The sequence below is a fragment of the Bos grunniens genome, chromosome 3 (genome assembly GCF_055505025.1).
Source record: "Bos grunniens cultivar Pamir isolate PY7600 chromosome 3, Bosgru_T2T1.0, whole genome shotgun sequence".
Classification (NCBI taxonomy): Eukaryota; Metazoa; Chordata; class Mammalia; order Artiodactyla; family Bovidae; genus Bos; species Bos grunniens.
In genome coordinates this window covers 46,792,508-46,815,388 of record NC_141167.1, presented here as the reverse complement: position 1 = coordinate 46,815,388, position 22,881 = coordinate 46,792,508, and positions in this window count along the sequence as shown.

Genomic DNA, 22,881 nt, shown 5'->3' with positions numbered 1-22,881 from the left:
CCCCACTGAGAAACCCAAAAGACCTCTACAGCTCTCATTGCCAGACCAGTAATACCTTTTTGATCTTCCAATATGTCACTTATGTCTGGCCTGTCCAAAGGACTTCGATGTTACTGAAGGGTTGGAAATGTGATTAAATATGTTTCTTATTCCCAAAAGAGCCAAGACCCCTGTTGGTACTCAATAAACCACTTGTTGAATTGAAGCAATTCTAAAAAGCTTCCAGAGTATAAAAATTAAATTCTTTGACTCTGCCAGGATAGTATCTTGCAATATTCTGCAAAAAAAAAAAAAAAAAGGTACCAGAATAATAACCCTAGTTTAAGTTATTGACTATGGGAATTTTATATAGTAGCTAACTTGCAATACCAACTGCAACTTTTTGTTTACGGTTTTTGTACTCTGATCTCCAAGTTTTTCATTATGAGAGGGAAAGCAAAACTAAATTTAGCTCTTTTTGAAGCCCTCTGTAAATGAGTAAGGTGGAAATGAACCAGAAACAAATGTATAATATCTCTGTCAAATCAGACATGACTTTAAAAGTTTGAGACAAGATGACTTGGGGAAAAAAAGCATCACCCTGAGTATACTTTCCAGAAACTTTTACAAGATATCTTGATAGCACAAAGCCATATATATTTATCCATCAGTCCCTGACAAACAATACATAAATATAACCTGTAATATCTTTCTTCTTTGTTAGGTTCCAAATATACTGCTCCTTCAGTAAATACACGTCCTTCCCTTCTAATCTAATCTCTCCAACTTTTTCCCAATTGTCCATTTCTTGTACTTAGCATCATGACATTTTAGTAAACAGCTTTACAGAACAAATAAAAGTTTTTTAAAAGCCAAAGATTTTTTTTCTTGCTTCGTAATTTTATTTCAGTTAGAGCTCCACATAAAAAAACTATGCACAAAGGTTAAATCAATAACCTAACCTTATTCTGACTCCAGTTTTCAGGTTAAGGGGAAAAAAAAACTTATTTGTTCCCTAACATTTTAAAAATATATATCAATTACAATAAAAATAATTATTTATTTTCCCTGATAATTATGTTAAAAATTATTCTCATTTTGGGAAAACACTTTTAGTGCAAACATGTTATTGAAACAACAAAAAAATGCTAACCCTACAATGATAGTGATGATTACACAGGATGTCAAAGACCAGGTTTCATATTCAAATTCCTCTATATACTAGCTTTGTAACCCTCAGCTAGTTACTGAGATTCTGAGTCCCAGTTTCTTTATCTTTTAAAATGCTGCTATAAGGATTAAATAAAATAGTATACGTGAAGCTCCTAATACAGAATCAATGAATGCTAGTTTCCTTTAGTATGAGGTAGAGATTTCTAGCAGTCATATGTTCCAGTTGTCATGTTTTACTCAAGTGGGGGGTTATTTTTATCACATAACAAGAAGACTGTAGGCAGTACTTAAGGAAGGCATCCAAGACCCAGGCTCCTTGTAGATCTAGCCACTTAGGCAAATGGCTTAATCTTTACGGCTACAATATGGCTGCTCTACTTCCAGACAACAACTGGAATTCATGTTAGTACAGTAAACCTTTTCCCAAACTCTTACTTTTAATCTTTCTGTGTCTTAATATTTAAAGTGGATTTGTCTTGTAGACAATATTGTTGGATCAATTCTTTCGAATTTATACCCAGAAGTAGGACTGCTGGATCATATGATAATCCTATTTTCAGTTTTTTGAGGAACCTCCATACTCTTTACCAAAGCAGCTACACCAACTTAGATTCACACTAACAATGCACAAGTGTTCCAATTTCTTCAAATCCTTGTCATCATTTACCTTTGTTTATTTTTACTTTGATTTCTGTTTTATATAATAGCCTTCAGACAAGTGTGAGGAGATATTCAGTGTGCTTTTGTTTTGCATTCCCTCATGATTCGTGATGTTGAGTATCTCTGCATATGTCTGTTGGCCAGTTCTATATCTTCTTTGGGAAAATGCCTATTCAATTCCTTTGCCCACTTTTTAATAAGGCTATTTGCAGGGTTTTTTTTGTTTGTTGCTATTGAGTTGCAGAAGTTCCTTGTATATTTGGGCATTAACTTCTCCTCAGATATTTTCTCCTGTTTCTTAGTTTGCCTTTTTATTTTGTTGATTGTTTCCTTTGCTATGCAGAAGCATTTTGGTTTGATATAGTATCACATTATTTTTGTTTTTATTATTTGTGATTTTGATGTCATATCCAAGAAGTTTTTTTATACAAATTTATTTATTTTAATTGGAGGCTAATTACTTTACAATATTGTATTGGTTTTGCCATACATTGACATGAATCAACCATGGGTGTAAATGTGTTCCCCATCCTGAACCCCCCTCCCACCTCCCTCCCCATCCCATCCCTCTGGGTCATCCCAGTGCACCAGCCCCGAGCACCCTGTATCATGCATCGAAACTGGACTGGCGATTTGTTTCACATATGATAATTTACCTGTTATCATCCCACCCTCGCCCTCTCCCACAGAGTCCAAAAGACTGTACTATACATCTGTGTCTCTTTTGCTGTCTCACATATGGGGTTATCGTTACCATCTTTCTAAATTCCATATATATGCATTAGTATACTGTATTGGTGTCTTTCTTTCTGGCTTACTTCACTCTGTATAATAGGCTCCAATTTCATCCACCTCATTAGAACTGATTCAAATGTATTCTTTTTAATAACTGAGCTCCCCTGGACTGCAAGGAGATCCAACCAGACCATCCTAAAGGAGATCAGTCCTGGGTGTTCATTGGAAGGACTGATACTGAAGCTGAAACTCCAATACTTTGGCCACCTTATGTGAAGAGTTGACTCATTGGAAAAGACTCTGATGCTGGGAGGGATTGGGGGCAGGAGGAAAAGGGGACGACAAAGGATGAGATGGCTGGATGGCATCACCGACTCGATGGACATGAGTTTGAGTGAACTCCAGGAGTTGGTGATGGACAGGGAGGCCTGGTGTGCTGTGATTCATGGGGTCGCAAAGAGTCGGACACGAATGAATGACTGAACTGAACTGAACTGCATACTCCATTGTGTATATGTACCACAACTTTCTTATCCATTCATCTGCCGATGGACATCTAGGTTGCGTCCATGTCCTGGCTATTGTAAACAGTGCTGCGATGAACATTGGGGTACACGTGTCTCTTTCAATTCTGGTTTCCTTGGTGTGTATGCCCAGCAGTGGGATTGCTGGGTCATATGGCAGTTCTATTTCCAGTTTTTTAAGGAATCTCCACACTGTTCTCCATAGTGGCTGTACTAGTTTGCATTCCCACCAACAGTGTAAGAGGGTTCCCTTTTCTTCACACCCTCTCCAGCATTTATTGCTTGTAGACTTTTGGACCACAGCCATTCTGACTGGCATGAAATGGTACCTCATTGTGGTTTTGATTTGCATTTCTCTGATAATGAGTGATGTCAAGCATCTTTTCATGTGTTTGTTAGCCATCTGTATGTCTTCTTCTTCTAAGGCCAGTGTTACAGAAAGTTTGTCTCCTATGTTTTCTTCTAAGGGCTTCCCAGGTGGCACTAGCAGTAAATAACCTACCTGCCAATGCAGGAGACATAAAAGATGTGAGTTCCATCCCTGGATCAGGAAGATCCCCTGGAGGAGGGTATGGCAATCTACTCCAGTATTTTTGCCTGGAGAATCCCATGGACAAAGGAGCCTGGTGGGCTACAGTCCATAGGGTTGCAAAGAGTCAGACATGACTGAAGTGACTTAACACACACACACACACAAGAACTTCATAATTTCAGATCCTACATTGAAATCTCTAATCCATTATGATTTGATTTTTTTATATAGTTTAAGAGAAGGGTCCAACTTTATTCTTTTAAAGATGGATATACAGTTCTCTCAGCACCACTGCATGTTCTTAACACTCTTGTCAAAAGTCAGTTCACCATGGATTTATTTCTGGGCTCTCCATTCTGTTCCATTGGTCTATATGTTGTCTTTATGCCAGTACCTTACTGTTTTAGTTATTATAGGTTTGTAATATATTTTGAAACGAGAAAGTGTAATGCCTCCAGCTTTGATCTTAAGACTGCTTTGGCTATTTAAGGTAATTTGTGATGCCATATGAGTTTTAGGACTGTATTTTCTATTTTGATAAAAATATATATATATAATTAAGATTTTGATAGGGATTACATTGAATCTGAAGTCACTTTGAACAGTATAAACAGTTTAATCACATTAAGTCTTTCAATTTGTGAACATGGGATGCCTTTCCACTTACTTGCATCTTTTATTTTATTTAGCAATGTTTTGTAGTTTTCAGTGCATAAGTCTTTCACCTCCTTGGATAAGGTAATTTCTAAGTATTTTATAAGTTTAGCCCTCCCTGCTTTATTTTGATTACTATTTGCATGAAATATCTTTTCCATCATTTTACTGTCAGCCTACTTGTTGTTGTTCAGTAGCTAAGTCAGTCCTAATGCTTCATGACTCAATGGACTACAGCGTGCTAGGTTCCCCTGTCCTTCACTATCTCCCAGAGTTTGCTTAGATTCATGTCCATTGAGTCGGTGATGCTATCTAACCATCTCATCCTCTACTGCCCCCTTCTCTTTTTGCCTTCAATCTTTCCCAGCATTAGGGTCTTTTCCAATGAGTCAGCTCTTCGAATCAGGTGGTCAAGGTACTGGAGCTTCAGCTTCAGCATCAGCATCAGTCCTTTCAATGAATAGTCAGGGTTGATTTCCTTTAAGATTGACTGGTTTCATCTCCTTGCTGTCCAAAGGACTCTCTAGAGTCTTCTCTAGCACCACAATTTGAAAGCATACATTCTTCAGCACTCAGCCTTCTTTATGACCCAACTCTCACACCTGTACATGACTACTTGAAAAACCATAGCTTTGACTATAGGGGCTTTTGTCAGCAAAGTAATGTCTCAACCTATATGTATCCTTAAATCTACCGTGAGTCTCTTTAGGCAACATATAATTGGGTCTTGTTTTTTTTTTTTTTTATTTAATCCAGTAGCCACTCTGTCTTTTGAATGAAAAGTGTTTGTTTCTCCCCCCAAAAAATGTGTATGTTGAAATCCTAACCTCTAAAGGTATCAGTAGCTGGAGAGTGGGGAAAGTAATTAGGTCATGAGGATGGAGTCCTCATGAATAGAATTAGTTTGCTTATAAAAGAGATTCTGCAGAGCTTCCTACCCTCTTCCATCATATAATACAATGAGAAGTCTGTACTAAAGAAAAAAGCTTTTACCAGAACATGCTGTCATCCTGCTCTTGGACTTTTAGCATGAAGACTGTAAGAAATTACTGAGTTGTTGTAAGCTACCCAGTCTGGCATTTTGTTATAGCAGCCTTAAAGGTCTAAGCTTTGTCACAAAGATTTTTTCAAATTCTGGTTAGGTAATTCATATATTTCCATTTCTTTAGGGGGAGTTCCTGGAAATTTATTTTCTTTATGTCATGTTTTCCTGATTCTTCATATTCTGTGATTTTTGTGTTGATATCTATGCATTTCAGGGCTTCCCAGCTGGTTCAGTGGTTAAGAATCCGGCTGCCAATGCAAGAGACACAGGAAATGTGGGTTCAGTCCCTGGGTTGGGAAGATCCCCTGGAGAAAAGAATAGCAACCCCTCCCAGCATTCTTGCCTGGAAGATCCCACGGACAGAGGAGCCTGGCGGGCTACAGTCCCTGGAGTCCCAAAGACTCAGACACAACAAGCACACATGTATATAGTATGCTTTTAAAGAAAGAGTCACCTCTCTCCAACTTTATGGACTGACTTTGACTGGGAAAGCCCTTTAACTTGGCTAGACTCTGGGGCTTTGTACCTAGCTGCTCCAGGTGTCCAGTCTTTTTCCTTCTCTCTCTTTCTCTCTCTCTCAGTCTCTCTCTCTCTCTTCTCTCTCTCCCTCTCTGTCTCGCTGTCTCTCTCAATGATCCTGTAGTCTCTTGCTCCCTCTGGTGTCCAACTATTCTGCTAATTCTTCACAAATGAATTTCTTCAGTGATTCAGTTACATTCTGACTTATACAGATAAACTTCCAAGAAATGTGGGTGACCCTAAAGGAATTAGACTGAATCAAAGAGAATTTTGGTAGTTCTGTCCCTGTTCCTTTTTGTTAGTTCTTCAGTGTCTTTGACTATTTAGGCTTGCTCTATAGCCAAAGTCATAAACCCTGCCATTTGAGAGATAAGAAAATACACTCATTTTGTTTACATATTAGAGACTGCTGACTATTCTTCACGTTTAGAGATAAATAAGCTATCTTTCATCATTTTTCTTGAAGTACATTAACTTTGGGGTATATTTTTCATTTTCCCACTGTTAGACATAGTATAAAGAGTTGTCAGCTGTGAGAAAACTTACAGTACAAGTACAATGATAAATGGCTACTGGCGTTGGCAACTAGAACTGAAAAGCCAGCTGTGAGTGCTTATGTCTGTAATACGTTGGAGAGAACAGCCTTTATGTAGGGGGGATCCTACTACCCAGAGCTAGACACTGATTACCATGCAGAAGTTCAGATCCAGTGTTGCCAGATTATGTTTAGGATCCAATATGTTATATGAAATTTCCTGAGTTTTAACTGTTGGCTAAAAAAAACAAAAAAACAAAAAAACCCTTGAGAACAATGTAGACATATTAGATTTGGATTATGATCTATGAGTTGGAAGTTTCTGCTATGGAGAATGGGCTTCCCAGGTGGCATTAGTGGTAAAGAACCTGCCTGCCAATAAAGGAGACAAGAGACATGGGTTCAAGCCTTGGGTTGGGAAGATCCCCTGGAGGAGGGCATGGCAACCCACTCCAATATTCCTACCTGGAGAATCCCATGGAAAGAGGAACCTGGTGGACTATAGTCTGTGGAGTAGCAAAGAGTTGGACATGACTGAAGCAAGTTAGCCCAGCACACAGCATAGCTCTAGTGAAAAGCCCAGAAATTTTCCAAGATGCCAGGTCACCGGAAAGCAGTACAAGAACATCAGATGTTTGGACCTGGTGCAGAAAGAACATAAAACCAGTAGGCCAGATTTGAGGGAGAAGGGAAATAGAGATCACACATGATATTCCTTGATGTCATGAAGGTGTAATAGGTGTTTAATTATATTTTGCAAGACTCTGTCCATACTGCAGACCCATTTTAAGTACTTTTCAAATAATCATAGTAACCAATGCATTCAAATAATAGCAAGAGTGGCCAGAGTGGTTGATAACAGTAAATGCTAATTAGGGCCAAGAACTGTTTTGCAGACAAACTCCTCAGTCTTAACTTCTAATCTACAAAAGTCTCCAAGGCTATATATTAAATAGGAGCAGACACATGTTTGTGTGGGGTTGGGGGTGGAATAGAAAACTATTAATACAAGTTGAATAAATTAATTTTGAACCGAACAGCAGGATGGTTTAAAACATAGGCTTTGGAATCAAGCAGATCTGGTTTAAAAGCCAGGACTTGCCACTTAATAGCTCAGTTGGTAAAGAATTTGCCTGCAATGCAGGAGACCCATTTCGATTCCTGGGTTGAGAAGATCTGCTGGAGAAGGGATAGGCTACCCACTCTAGTATTTTTGGGCTTCCCTTGTGGCTCCACTGGTAAAGAATCTGCCTGCTATGCCGGAGACCTGGGTTTGATCCTGGTTGGGAAGATTCCCTGGAGAAGGGAAAGGCTATCCACTCCAGTATTCTGGCCTGGAAAATTGCATGGACTATACAGTCCATGGGGTCCCAAAGAGTCGAACATGACTAAGTAACTTTCACTTTTGCCATTTAATGTGCGTGCTCAGTTGCTCAGTCATGTCCAACTCTTTGCAACCCCATGGACTGTAGCCTGCCAGGCTCCTCTGTCCTTGAAATTTTCCAGGAAAGAATACTGGAGTGGGTTGCCATTCCCTTCTCCAGGGGAACTTCCCGTCCCAGGGATCGACCCACATCTCTTGTTTCTCTTGCATTGGCAGAGGAATTCTTTACCACTGTACCACCTGGGAAGCCCCTTAATAGTTATGTATAATTTAATAAGATATTTAAATATTTTTAATTTACTTCATGAAGCGTCAATTTTCTCATCTGCAAAATCTCTCTAATGATAGTTCCTATTGTAAGGATTGCTCTAGTGCTCAAGTTAATGCTTAGGCAATATTATGTAAAGCACTTAGCAAAGTACCTGACACAGATTAAGGTCTTCAATCCTCACACATAGACAGATGTTCTGAGGTTATGTGTATCTTCTTTGTATATCTATATACACAATATTCAAGAAAGTCACCATGTGCAAGGAAATTTCACCAATTTTTACCAGTTCAAACTGAAGACTTGAAATGTTTATAGTATACTCATTCTGTAGCACTTAGTTTCACTGCAGGATATTGATTTAATATATGTTTCCCCTGGTTACCCCAGCATTATTTTTTTTATTATTATTATTTTTTACTTTACAATATTGTATTGGTTTTGCCATACATCAACATGAATCCCCCATGGGTGTACACGTGTTCCCCATCCTGAAACCCCCTCCCTCTTCCCTCCCCGTACCATCCCTCTGCATTATTTTAACTTAAGAAGAAAATACATGTATCCTAAAGAACAGCTTAAAGTTTTGCTGCGTTTTAACCACAGTCTCATTTTTGCATGGATTTACCAAACCTGGGGCATTTTTCTTTCAAGGAAAAAGTGAGAATTTGAGTGACAGTGTGACAAATATGGCATCAAATGCCCACTGACGCCTAGAAATCAATCGACCCTGTTTCTCTCACAGAACAATAGGAATAAGACAACATGCCTGTGTGCACTGGTCTCCCCTTAGGGTTCTTTTGATCACTGAAGAAAAGAGTATCACCTTAGTCATGACTTTCTGAAATCTCAGAAACTTCCTTTCAGTAGAAGACTCTGTTCCTTATAAAACTTTTATTTTTCCAGCATCACACAGGCAGGGACTTGTTCACAATTATATTCTATTAATATCTTATACAGTAAGTGCTCACCAAGCATGTGTTGTGTGAATGAAGCAGAGTCCCATCTTTAGTACTCTTGCCTGGAAAATCCTATGGACGGAGGAGCCTGGTAGACTGCAGTCCATGGGGTCGCTGAGAGTTGGACATGACTCAGTGACTTCACTTTCACTTTTCACTTTCATGCATTGGAGAAGGAAATGGCAACCCACTCCAGTGTTCTTGCCTGGAGAATCCCAGGGACAGCGGAGCCTGGTGGGCTGTCGTCTATGGGGTCGCACAGAGTCGGACACGACTGAAGCGACTTAGCAGCAGCAGCAGCAGCAGACAAGAGAAAAATTGAAATATCCCAAAGAGCACTTATTTCACAATTAATCTCTCATGTTAATTTTGAGTAAAGTAAGCAAAGTCATTTCTTATGACTCTTTTTCCCTCACAACAATGAGCATATAATAGATGTTCAATAAATATCCACTGAAATTCTAATCTTTTCTATTTTCTTTCAACGACTAGCAAAGTCAAAGGATACACAGCTTATTTCTGAAAATAAAATGACACTGTAATGAATTCGTAGACTGGAAACCCACAAACCACAAGAGCAGAGTATTGGCTTTTAATAAAAGAGGCAGAGTACAAGTTTTGAGTTGAGAGAGAATAAAACATTCTTATTCTAAATTAATACTAATTTTTCCTTGCTTATGAGGGAGGCATGTTGAAGACAGAAGATAATGAGCCCATTTGGTTTAAAGTCCAAAATGATTGGGTTAAATAAGGAATTCAGAATATTCTATGACTGCAAAACTCATTTAGTTACCTATTACGGCATTCAGTGGTGTCCTAGTTTGAGCTACTTGAACAAGGGAATTAAGGTTTCATAGAGAAAATGACAGCAATTCCAGTTAGATAAATGTAACTAATTCAATAAATGGAATTTTTCCCTTGGAATTTATTAGCATATCAACTAGATGAAATAAGTCTATACATGGACAGTTCCCATTAGTAACCTCTCTAATAATAAAACAGATGGCATCATTCTGGATAATGAAAAAGACTTGACTTTAAAAAGAACAGATGTGACTACAAAATATTAAAGTACAACTAAACCAAATCCAAACTCTAAAATTTTAGGAAAGGCATTTTGTTGATTTATTAAGTACATTTCACCAATTCTTGTATATATATCTGAAACATTCCATTTATGCTTCAACTCACACTGAGTAGGAAGTTGGTTTTTGCCACATATATTTTCTACTTCACTTCTCTATGAGGAATGTATAATGATATTTGCCTTAGATACATCTATTTAAATTTATATTTGCTGCTGCTGCTGCTAAGTCGCTTCAGTCGTGTCCAAATTGTCTTAAATATTTTGCTTTGAATTTGTAGTGGGACTAATACGCTTGAGAAAATGCATTAGGAAATTTATTTACTTCCTAAACCATGTGAATTCCTAAAGAGAAAATATTTTCTTATTTCTCAAAAGGTAAATTTACATTAAAAAGTAGAGAAAGAAAGACACCTGTGTGATTAGATAACATGGTGGCCGTGGTTTCGGAAAGGCAATGGCACCCAACTCCAGTACTCTTGCCTGGAAAATCCCATGGACAGAGGAACCTGGTAGGCTGCAGTCCATGGGGTCGCTAAGAGTCAGGCAGGACTGGCGACTTCACTTTCACTTTTCGCTTTCATGCTTTGGAGAAGGAAATGGCAACCCACTCCAGTGTTCTTGCCTGAAGAATCCCAGGGACGGGGGAGCCTAGTGGGCTGCCGTCTATGGGGTCGCACAGAGTTGGACAGGACTGAAGCGACTTACAGCAGCAGCAGCAGCAGTGGTTTAGTCGCTAAGTCGTGTCTAACTCTTGTGACACTGTGGACCATAGCCCACAAGGCTCCTCTGTCCATGGGATTTCCCAGGCAAGAATACTGGAGTGGGTTGTCATTTTCTTCTCCAGGGCATCTTCCTGACCCAGGGATGGAACCCATGGACCCATGTCTCCTGCACTGCAGGAGGATTCTTTTACTGGTGAGCCACCAAGGTTAAAGCCTAGACAACATAACAGAGCCCAAAAGTTCATTGGAAAATTCTGAAATCCTCCTTTTTGAATGTACATCTCTCCCTTCTTTGTCTCTACGAGAAATCATTAGAAAGTTTCACATATATCAAATGTTATAAATAGAATACTGGAGTGCATTGCCATTCCCTTCTCCAGGGGACTCTTCCCAACCCAGAGATCAAACCCAGGTTTCCCTCATTGCAGGTAGATTTCTTACCCTATGGGCCACTAGAAAGTGAAAGTGAAAGTGAAGTCGCTCAGTCGTGTCCACTAGGGAAGCCGGTAAATAGAACTTAAATTTTAATAAGGAACCAGCTTTTGGCTTTTATCGATCTGTTTCTGTTTCCTATTTCATTCATTTCTCTTTTTGGTTTTTCATCTATTTTTTCATCCATTTGAACTGATACTACAATAATTTGAATTATTTTCAAACTGAGTTATAAATGAACCGCCATATGCTTTTTTTTATCGCAACTTCAATGAGCAGAACTTTGTCATTAATTCTAAAAATTTACTGTAATTTCCACTGTGACCTCCCCTTTTTCTCATTCAGTAGTCCTTTTTTAGTTTACAAATCTATGGAGTCTTCCTAAGTAATTTTTTATTCTTCACTTTTAATTTAATATATTGTTTTCAGAGGACCTGCTCTGATCTTCACTGAGGCTTCCTTTGAGAATAATACCTGTGCCTAATGCCAATGTTTATAACTATTTTACGTATCCTTAAAAGAGTATATATTTTCTACTTTAGGGTAAAGATCAAGCTATTACTTTTGTTTAAGCTCATTACTTTTTACCTATTTGATCTATCAATTTCTGATAAAGTTTTGCTAAAAATCTCCAGTATCTTTGTGAAATGTGCCTTATAATTGTGTCAATTTTATATTCTGAGACAATGTTGGTTACCGAGAAGTTTATAATTTTTATATTTTCTTAGATAATTCTTCCTTTTTGTTATGTAATCATCTTTGTCTCTGCTTAGGCTTTTTGCCTCTGGAGAAGGCAATGGTAACCCACTCCAGTACTCTTGCCTGGAGAATCCCATGGATGGAGGAGTCTAGTAGGCTGCAGTCCATGGGGTCACTAAGAGTCAGACATGACTGAGCGACCTCACTTTTACTTATCACTGTCATCATTGGAGAAGGAAATAGCAACCCGCTCCAGTGTTCTTGCCTGGAGAATCCCAGGGACAGTGGAGCCTGGTGGGCTGCCATCTATGGGGTCACACAGAGTCAGACACGACTGAAGTGACTTAGCAGCAGCAGGCTTTTTGCCTCAGTTTCGATTAGCACTTTGTATGGTTTTACTTTGCCAATTTTTGTTAATTATAATTTTCCTGATATATATTTTAATTAACCCTTTATTGTCTTTCTATATGGTTTTGTTTAAGATTTAGTTCTTGGATATATCATATAACTGGAGTTTATAATGTTTATCCAACCTAATCATGTCTTTAATAATGAAGATTAATCAATACACATTTATTGAATCTTCATATGTACTATCACACTGGTCATAGTCCTAACATTTTCTTTTTTGTTTTCATTTTCTCCCTTTTGCTGCATTCTACTGGATTAATATTAACAGTTTTATATATAACAAAATGATTATAGATAAATTTTAGCATTTAGTATAGGGTTATATTATAAGGACTTTATGTGTGCAAATTAATTAAACCTTCACAACCACTCTATAAGGGAAGAACTATTAAGATCCCATCTTGCTTTTGAGGAACTTGAGGCACCAGAGGCTAAGTTAATGAGCTCCAGGTCACCAGGCCAATAGGAGATGGAGTGAGATTTGAATTTAACAAGTCAAGTTCCAGAAATCACACACATTGCATTGTTCTTCAGGTAACTTTTACAATGGTTTTTAAATTAGTTTTTGGTTCCAGGAAAGATTTACACTTAAATCTGTAAGAATTTTCAAACTATGAACATTTTAGAGATTCTAACATCAACAATGGAAAATAAGTTTAAACTTTCTGAAAAACTACTAAGTTACTCTTCTATTCATTGCCTAAAATTGAGAAAAAGCAGAGGAGAATCACCACATTGCCTTGTGATTCTTTTAAATTGTATTTTCAAAGTCCAAACCATTAACAAATTAAATCCATTTGAAAAAACTATCTTGACTTAGAGCATACAGAGCAAATGATGATCCAGGACTCCTTAGCCTAGCTTTTAAGATCTGGCAGTTTCTGCTTTATGGTCTCTAGACCCTAAGTTGGTATGTAAGAAGTTAAGTTGGTATGTAAGAAGTTAAGTAACTAGAGATAGAGGACCTGAGGATGCAATGCAATGTGGAGCAAGAGCCACATGAAAAAGCACAAATGCCAGAGATGTGAGTGAAAAAGCCGTTCTCAGTATTCCAGTCCCCAGGAAGTCTAAGGCATCCCAGCTTAGGGACATCATGGAAGTGAGATAAACCATCCCCATTCTGCCTTGCCTACCATAAGAAATAGTTAAATGATAAAGCCACTCCACCTCCTTTATTTGCACATCAAGCTTTCACACTGGTCCATGTGATTGCTGAAGCTTATGTCACATGCCTTTGGTAGCTGTAACTGCTGTTGTTTAGTTGCTAAGTCATGTCCAACTCTTTGCAACCCCACAGATCGTAGCCCACCAGCTCCTCTGTCCATGGGCTTTCCCAGGCAAGAATAGTGGAGTGGATTGCCATTTCCTTCTCCAGGGGATCTTCCTGACCCAGGGATCAAATACGAGTCTCCCGTTTGGCAGGTGGATTCTTTACCACTGAGCCACTAAGGAGGTCCACTAATGTGCACCCTGACTCCAACATTAGTGAGTGGGAAATAACATGGAATTTTTCCTTGTGTATGAAAAGATAATGGCACCCATGAATAAGACAGATGAACACTCAGTCAGTTCAGTTCAGTCGCTCAGTCGTGTCCGACTCTTTGCAACCCCATGAACTGCAGCACGCCAGGCCTCCCTGTCCATCACCAACTCCTGGAGTTCACTGAGACTCACGTCCATCGAGTCAGTGATATCATCCAGCCATCTCATCCTCTGTCGTCCCCTTCTCCTCCTGCCCCCAACCCCTCCCAGCATCAGAGTCTTTTCCAATGAGTCAACTCTTTGCATGAGGTGGCCAAAGTACTGGAGTTTCAGCTTTAGCATCATTCCTTCCAAAGAAATCCCAGGGCTGATCTCCTTCAGAACGGACTGGTTGGATCTCCTTGCAGTACCCACACCTAATAGCCATGATTCGGAAATGTGACCAACTAAGCATGGATCCTGCAACAAACTCAGATGCTACTTGAGGGCAGGGACTTTATGTGTGAATACAGAGATCTGAAAAGAATCTAGCAAATTCACAGTAGACACTATTTGTTAAATAAATGACAGAATCATGACATGTTGATCATGCTTTGCATATCTCTCATTTCAACAGATATTACTATGTCTTTCATGTTGAGAAGAGTTCCCTGTATGTATGTGTGTGTGTGTGTGTGTATATATGTATATGTGTATGTGTATATATATATATATATATATTTATGATTACCATAAGGTAGGGATGGGGGAAGCAGAAGTAGTAACAGTTTCTAGGGACTATTAAAAAAATTGTTTAAGTGAAAATGGACATAGAATAATTAACATAACCTAATTAAAGACTCACACATCTAGAGGACCAACTCGAAGCTGTTGGTGGGGGCATGCAGAAGATTGGATGAGGGATGGATTGGGAGTTTGGGATTAGCAAATGCAAACTATTATATATAGAATGGATAAACAACAAGGTCCTACTGTATAGAACAGGGAACTGTATTCAATATCCAGTAACAAACCATAACGGAAAAGAACATGAAAAAGAATATATATATATATATGTCACTTTGCTACACCCTAGAAACTAACACAACATTGTAAATTAACTATACTTCAATAAAAAATAAAAACATATGCAACCTAGTTAAGCTGTTGAATTTCAAGGACAAAGAAATAATACTTCTGTCGTTCAAGGAACAAAACACATGTGATAGTTAATTTTATGTGTCATATTGACTGGGCTACAGGGTAACCCAGGCATTTGGTCAAACATTACTCTGGGTGTGTCTGTGAGAGTATTTCTGAGTGAAATTAACATCTGAATTGGTAGACTAAGTAAAGTGAACTATCCTGTCTAACGTGGCTGGGCCTCATCTAATCAACTGACCCTGAATAGAACAAAAAAACTGAGTAAAAGGGAACTTTACCTGCCTAACTGATTGAGCTTAGGGACATCAATTGGAACATCAATCTTTCACCCTCAGACTAGAACATGCATCAGCTAGCTGGCTTTCCTGATTTTCAGGCCTTTAGAATCAGACTGAAACTACATTACTAGCTCACTTCGGTTTTCAGTTTGCCAACTGAAGACCTTGGACTTTTCAGCCTCCAAAATCATGATATATCTTTATATAGATATAGATATAGATCATGTTATATATATATATATACAGTGGGCTTCCCTGGTGGCTCAGATGATAAAGAATTGACCTACAATGCAGGAGACTCAAGTTCAATTACTGAGTCAGGAAGATCCCCTGGAGAAGAGAATGGCTACCCACTCCAGTATGCTTGCCTGGAGAATTCCATGGACAGAGGAGCCTGATGAGCTACAGTCTATACGGTTGGAAAGAGTCAGACAAGACTCAGCAACTAAAACTAACACACTATTTGTTGTTTCTCTGGAGATCCCTACCACAAGTCACCTAAAAGGAAAAAGAATCAACTTGGCCTCAAAAGTTCCATGATATTCAGTGCTAAAAAATAATAAAGAAAATTTCTGAAGGAAAGAAACCCAATATTCAAAGAATCTTGAGGAAAGTAAGTTCAAGAAATTCATACATTGCCAAATTGTATGGAATACTTCAAATATAAAAGTAATAAATACTTTCACATATGCAAGATATTAGGAACACATATCTATTTGCCTTCTTTGGACAGAAAATCTACTGGACAGTGAAATACAAGCAGCCAAGAAATGAACCAATATAAAGATTTTCCTAAATAGAGAAGCTACAGTGAAACAAGTGAGGGCAAGACCTGTGGTCCCAGAACAGCACTGAAATCTCATAAACTTGAAAACATGAAAATGACAATTTACCTAAGAAATAAGCAGGAGGAAGAAGGGATGGGAGTAAACATAAAAGCACAATAATTTTCATTTATCATAATAGTGAAATAGTTCAGTCGCTCAATCGTGTCTGACCCTTTGCGACCCCATGGATTGCAGCATGCCAGGCCTCCCTGTCCATCACCAACTTCTGGATTTTACCCAAAATCATGTCCATCGAGTCAGTGATGCCATCCAACCATCTCATCCTCTGTCGTCCCCTTCTCCTCCTGCCCCCAATCCCTCCCAGCATCAGAGTCTTTTCCAATGAGTCAACTCTTCGAATGAGGTGGCCAAAGTATTGGAGTTTCAGCTTCAGCATCAGTCCCTCCAATGAACACCCAGGACTGATCTCCTTTGGATGGACTGGTTGGATCTCCTTGCAGTCCAAGGGACTCTCAAGAGTCTTCTCCAACACCACAGTTCAAAAGCATCAATTCTTCGGCGTTCAGCCTTCTTCACAGTCCAACTCTCACATCCATACATGACCACAGGAAAAACCATAGCCTTGACTAGATGGACCTTTGTTGGCAAAGTAATGTCTCTGCTTTTGAATATGCTATCTAGGTTGGTCATCACTTTCCTTCCAAGGAGTAAGCGTCTTTTAATTTCATGGCTGCAGTCACCATCTGTAGTGATTTTGGAGCCCAGAAAAATAAAGTCTGACACTGTTTCCACTGTTTCCCCATCTATTGCCCATGAAGTGGTGGGACCGGATGCCATGATCTTCGCTTTCTGAATGTTGAGCTTTAAGCCAACTTTTTCATTCTCCACTTTCACTTTCATCAAGAGGCTTTTGAGTTCCTCTTCACTTTCTGCCATAAGGGTGGTGTCGTCTGCATATCTGAGGTTATTGATATTTCTCCCGGACATCTTGATTCCAGCTTGTGTTTCTTCCAGTCCAGCGTTTCTCATGATGTACTCTGCATAGAAGTTAAATAAGCAGGATGACAATATACAGCCTTGACAAACTCCTTTTCCTATTTGGAACCAGTCTGTTGTTCCATGTCCAGTTCTAACTGTTGCTTCCTGACCTGCATACAGATTTCTCAAGAGGCAGATCAGGTGGTCTGGTATTCCCATTTCTTTCAGAATTTTCCACAGTTTATTGTGATCCACACAGTCAAAGGCTTTGGCATAGTCAATAAAGCAGAAATAGATGTTTTCCTGGAACTCTCTTGTTTTTTCCATGATCCAGTGGATGTTGGCAATTTGATCTCTGGTTCCTCTGCCTTTTCTAAAACCAGCTTGAACATCTGGAAGTTCACGGTTCACATACTGCTGAAGCCTGGCTTGGAGAATTTTGAGCATTACTTTACTAGCGTGTGAGATGAGTGCAATTGTGCAGTAGTTTGAGCATTCTTTGGCATTGCCTTTCTTTGGGATTGGAATGAAAACTGACCTTTTCCAGTCCTGTGGCCACTGCTGAGTTTTCCAAATTTGCTGGCATATTGAGTGCAGCACTTTCACAGCATCATCTTTCAGGATTTGGAATAGCTGAACTGGAATTCCCATCACCTCCACTAGCTTTGTTCATAGTGATGCTTTCTAAGGCCCACTTGACTTCACATTCCAGGATCTGGCTCTAGGTGAGTGATCACACCATCGTGATTATCTGGGTCATGAAGATCTTTTTTGTACAGTTCTTCTGTGTATTCTTGCCATCTCTTCTTAATATCTTCTGCTTCTGTTAGGTCCATACCATTTCTGTCCTTTATCGAGCTCATCTTTGCATGAAATGTTCCTTTGGTAGCTCTGATTTTCTTCAAGAGATCCCTAGTCTTTCACATTCTGTTGTTTTCCTCTATTTCTTTGCATTGATCGCTGAAGAAGGCTTTCTTATCTCTTCTTGTTATTCTTTGGAACTCTGCATTCAGATGTTTATATCTTTCCTTTTCTCCTTTGCTTTTCGCTTCTCTTCTTTTCACAGCTATTTGTAAGGCCTCCCCAGACAGCCATTTTGCTTTTTTGCATTTCTTTTCTATGGGAATGGTCTTGATCCCTGTCTCCTGTACAATGTCAAGAACCTCATAGTTCATCAGGCACTCTATCTATCAGATCTAGACCCTTAAATCTATTTCTCACTTCCATTGTATAATCATAAGGGATTTGATTTAGGTCATACCTGAATGGTCCAGTAGTTTTCCCTACTTTCTTCAGTTTAAGTCTGAATTTGGCAATAAGGAGTTCATGATCTAAGCCACAGTCACCTCCTGGTCTTGTTTTTGCTGACTGTATAGAGCTTCTCCATCTTTGGCTGCAAAGAATATAATCAATCTGATTTCGGTGTTGACCACCTGGTTATGTCCATGTATAGAGTCTTCTCTTGTGTTGCTGGAAGAGGGTGTTTGTTATGACCAGTGCATTTTCTTGGTAAAACTCTATCAGTCTTTGCCCTGCTTCATTCCGTATTCCAAGGCCAAATTTGCCTGTGACTCCAGGTGTTTCTTGACTTCCTACTTTTGCATTCCAGTCCCCTATAATGAAAAGGACATCTTTTTTGGGTGTTAGTTCTAAAAGGTCTTGTAGGTCTTCATAGAACCGTTCAACTTCAGCTTCTTCAGCGTTACTTATTGGGGCATAAACTTGGATTACTGTGATATTGAATGGTTTGCCTTGGAAACGAACAGAGATCATTCTGTAGTTTTTGAGATTGCATCCAAGTACTGCATTTTGGACTCTTTTGTTGACCATGATGGCTACTCCCTTTCTTCTGAGGGATTCCTGCTCGCAGTAGTAGATATAATGGTCATCTGAGTTAGAAACCCAAGTAAGACGGTAGGTGTTGCAAGAGGGCAAACACACTGAAACCATACTCACAGAAAACTAGTCAATCTAATCACACTAGGACCACAGCCTTGTCTAACTCAATGAAACTAAGCCATGCCCGTGGGGCAACCCAAGACAGGCGGGTCATGGTGGAGAAATTTGACAGAATGTGGTCCACTGGAGAAGGGAATGCAAACCACTTCAGTATTCTTGCCTTGAGAACCCCATGAACAGTATGAAAAGGCAAAATGATAGGATACTGAAAGAGGAACTCCCCAGGTCAGTAGGTGCCCAGTATGCTACTGGAGATCAGTGGAGAAATAACTCCAGAAAGAATGAAGGGATGGAGCCAAAGCAAAAAGAATCCCCAGCTGTGGATGTGACTGGTGATAGAAGCAAGGTCCGATGCTGTAAAGAGCAATATTGCATAGGAACCTGGAATGTCAGGTCCATGAATCAAGGCAAATTGGAAGTGGTCAAACAATGATGGCAAGAGTGAATGTCGACATTCTAGGAATCAGCAAACTGAAATAGACTGGAATGGGTGAATTTAACTCAGATGACCATTATATCTACACATCCATATATGACTACTGGAAAAACCATAGCCTTGACTAGATGGACCTTTGTTGGCAAAGTAATGTCTCTGCTTTTCAATATGCTATCTGGGTTGGTCATAACTTTCCTTCCAAGGAGTAAGTGTCTTTTAATTTCATGGCTGCAGTCACCATCTGCAGTGATTTTGGAGCCCCAAAAAATAAAGTCTACCACTGTTTCCACTGTTTCCCCATCTATTTCCCATGAAGTGATGGGACCAGATGCCATGATCTTCGTTTTCTGAATGTTGAGCCTAAGCCAACATTTTCACTCTCCTCTTTCACTTTCATCAACAGGCTTTTTAGTTCCTCTTCCCTTTCTGCCATAAGGGTGGTGTCATCTGCATATCTGAGGTGATTGATATTTCTCCCGGCAATCTTAATTCCAGCTTGTGCTTCTTCCAGCCCAGCATTTCTCATGATGTACTCTGCATAGAAGTTAAATAAGCAGGGTGACAATATACAGCCTTGACATACTCCTTTTCCTAGTTGGAACCAGTCTGTTTTTCCATGTCCAGTTCTAACTGTTGCTTCCTGACCTGCATACAGGTTTCTCAAGAGGCAGGTCAGGTGGTCTGGTATTCCCATCTCTTTCAGAATTAATACATCATTAAAAAATGGTTCCAAAGACCACTTTTTTCATAATCTTTTGCTATCAGCCTTAGAAGGATTCTTTACAAATTAATATCTCTTTTCATGGATAAACAGTCATTTAAATTTAGCAATTCTTTCACCCATTTCTTTCCGTTCCTTTAAAATTATGTGAATTTAATATCAACTTAAATTTTAAATGTTTGATATAAAAATACATATAATATTATTAAAAATTATTTCCCTCTAACATTTATATCCAAGTGTACAAGAAAACTTGCCCTAAGAACATTATATTTCACCAAAATGTTTTCCACATTAAAAGAGCAACAAACATTCTCAAGCATGAAAGAACCCAGGAAATATAACAAATTTGAGAGTTTCCTGGGAAGGCCAGTGGGGGATGTATGCTTTAATTAACTATGTGTGTGTTCAGTTGTATCTGACTCTGAGACCCCATGGACTACAGCCCACTAGGCCTCTGCCTATGGGATTCTCCAGGCAAGAATACTGGAATAGGTTGCCATTTCCTCCTCCTGGGGATCTTCTCCACCCAGGAATGAAACCCATATCTCCTGCGTCTTCTGCAATGGCAGGCAGATTTTTTACCACTGCCACCTGGGAAGCCCCTTGAAGGTGCCAATAAAATTAAGCCAGTATAATTCAAATTATTTCTATTTTGAAATAGAGCAGAATCCATCTTCATCCACACAGCTTAATGTATACATTCATACAACTTTATTATCCCACAGTCCTCATCAATATAACTTTACTATTCCAGGAAACTCTTTCCCAGGAAGATAAAAACAACTTTTTTGTTCATTCCAAGAATTTTATGAAATATTCACAAACTCTTCCCCAAAAACACAGAAATGACAATTTACATCCCCAGATTCGGGACCCGGTACCTCAAAATACACCAGTTTTAAACTATTAGATCATGCTACTGCTGCAGCTGCTGCTGCTAAGTCGCTTCAGTCGTGTCCGACTCTGTGCGACCCCATAGACGGCAGCCTACCAGATCATGACTCTCACCCAATTCTAATTAAGCTCCTGCACTGGAAGTCCAGGCTTAAACAGGACTTTCAGGCTCTCATAAATATTCCCCTTTGTCCTCCTACCTCTAAAATCCTAAGACACTCTCAATGCAGAGATCCCCCTTACCATTGTAAAAATAATTTCATCTTTGTCTTCTCAGTGAGTTGTTTGGTGGTATTTCAGGGTAGCCAGTATTCAACAAAAATCACGACTAAAAGAGAAAGAACACCACAAATCAAGGTAAGAAAGTAATGACATGAAAATCCAAGCACACCTCAGAAGATAAGTAGAGGAATGAGGAGGGGTGAGGTGCTTGAAAGCTGGAGGTGAATAAGACCAAGATTCCTTAAGAAAGGTCTTTCTTATAAATGGGGGTCTTAAAATAGCTGCCGCATTCCATCTTGGGAGACTGAGGAAACAAAGACAAACACCTTTGCCTCCCGTCTTGAGCAGTATTCATCAAAAGTGTGGTTCTTGTACTGCCTACTTAGAATCACCTGGAGTATTTGATAGCAATGCTTTCTTATAGACTCTATCAGCATCTCTAGAAGGAGGCCTTGGAACTGGTATAAGAAATAAACTCTGTGCATTAATAAACTCTCACACCAATTAAAGAATCACTGAGGTAAAGGGTGGCTTCCCAGGTGGCACTAGTGGTAAAGAACCTGCCTGCCAATGCAGGAGATGTAAGAGACAATGGGTTCCATCCCTGGGTAGGGAAGATCCCTTGGAGGAGGGCATGGCAACCCACCCCAGTATTCTTGCCTGGATAATCCCAAGGACCAAAGAGCCTGGTGGGCTACAGTCCATGGGGTCGCACAGGGTCAGCCACGACTGAAGAGACTTAGCACGCACACAAAGGGTACAACTGCCATATTTAAATTACTCTTTCCAGGGGCTCCGGAGGTGGCGGCGGCCGGTACTGCGGGGGACGGTGCAGCAGGGCAGAGGCGGTGTTGGACCATGGACCAGGATCCGCGGAGATCGTGGCTAGAGGCAAAGCTAGACAGGACAATGGGAAGTTCAAGGCTAAGGCAGTGTCTGCTCAGAGAGAGCCGGGCTACAGGTTTCCATGGGCCAAACCATAGACATTTAAAGACTCGCACCAGAAGCCATGGAAGGGACCGCTGCAGTGCACAGCATCGCAGTTCTTCTATTGACACTTCCAAGTTCTGTTGATCACACTTCCAGATTCCACGGATCACATTTCTGTTGAGGTCCTTTAATCTACCGGAACCTGGTGGTCCGGAGTCGACAATAAGAAAGCAAAAGAGAGAGAGAAAGAGGCTGATATTCCTTGGCTTATGCAGAAAACCAATAAAGCCCTTGATACAGGGTTTGCACTGCTTCACATAGTCACCGGGAGCCCTCTCGAGGGGGTGAAGGCACAGTGTGCCTTCTTGAGAGGGTCTTAGAAGCCAGGGCAAGAAACTGAGCTCAGCGGGCTTCTGGGCTCCAAGGAATTAGCCGGAGAGAGAGCGAGAAAGAAAGAAAGAAAGACATGGGGACCCAAGCTCTGATGGAGCAAAGGTGTCTTACTCAACATAGTGTGGGTATTTATACTGTCTTAAAAGGTAGCTATTTTCAGCAAAGGTAAAAATCAAAAGTCCAGACTTAGAAATTATCATAAGGCAATCCATATCAAAGAGAGAGGATTGTAAATAATCACTTTTACCGTATGGTTCATAAAAAGGAAGAGGGTCATAGATAGTTACTTATCACCATATGGAAAAATTAAAGAAGGAAATGCATGCATTCCTCAGC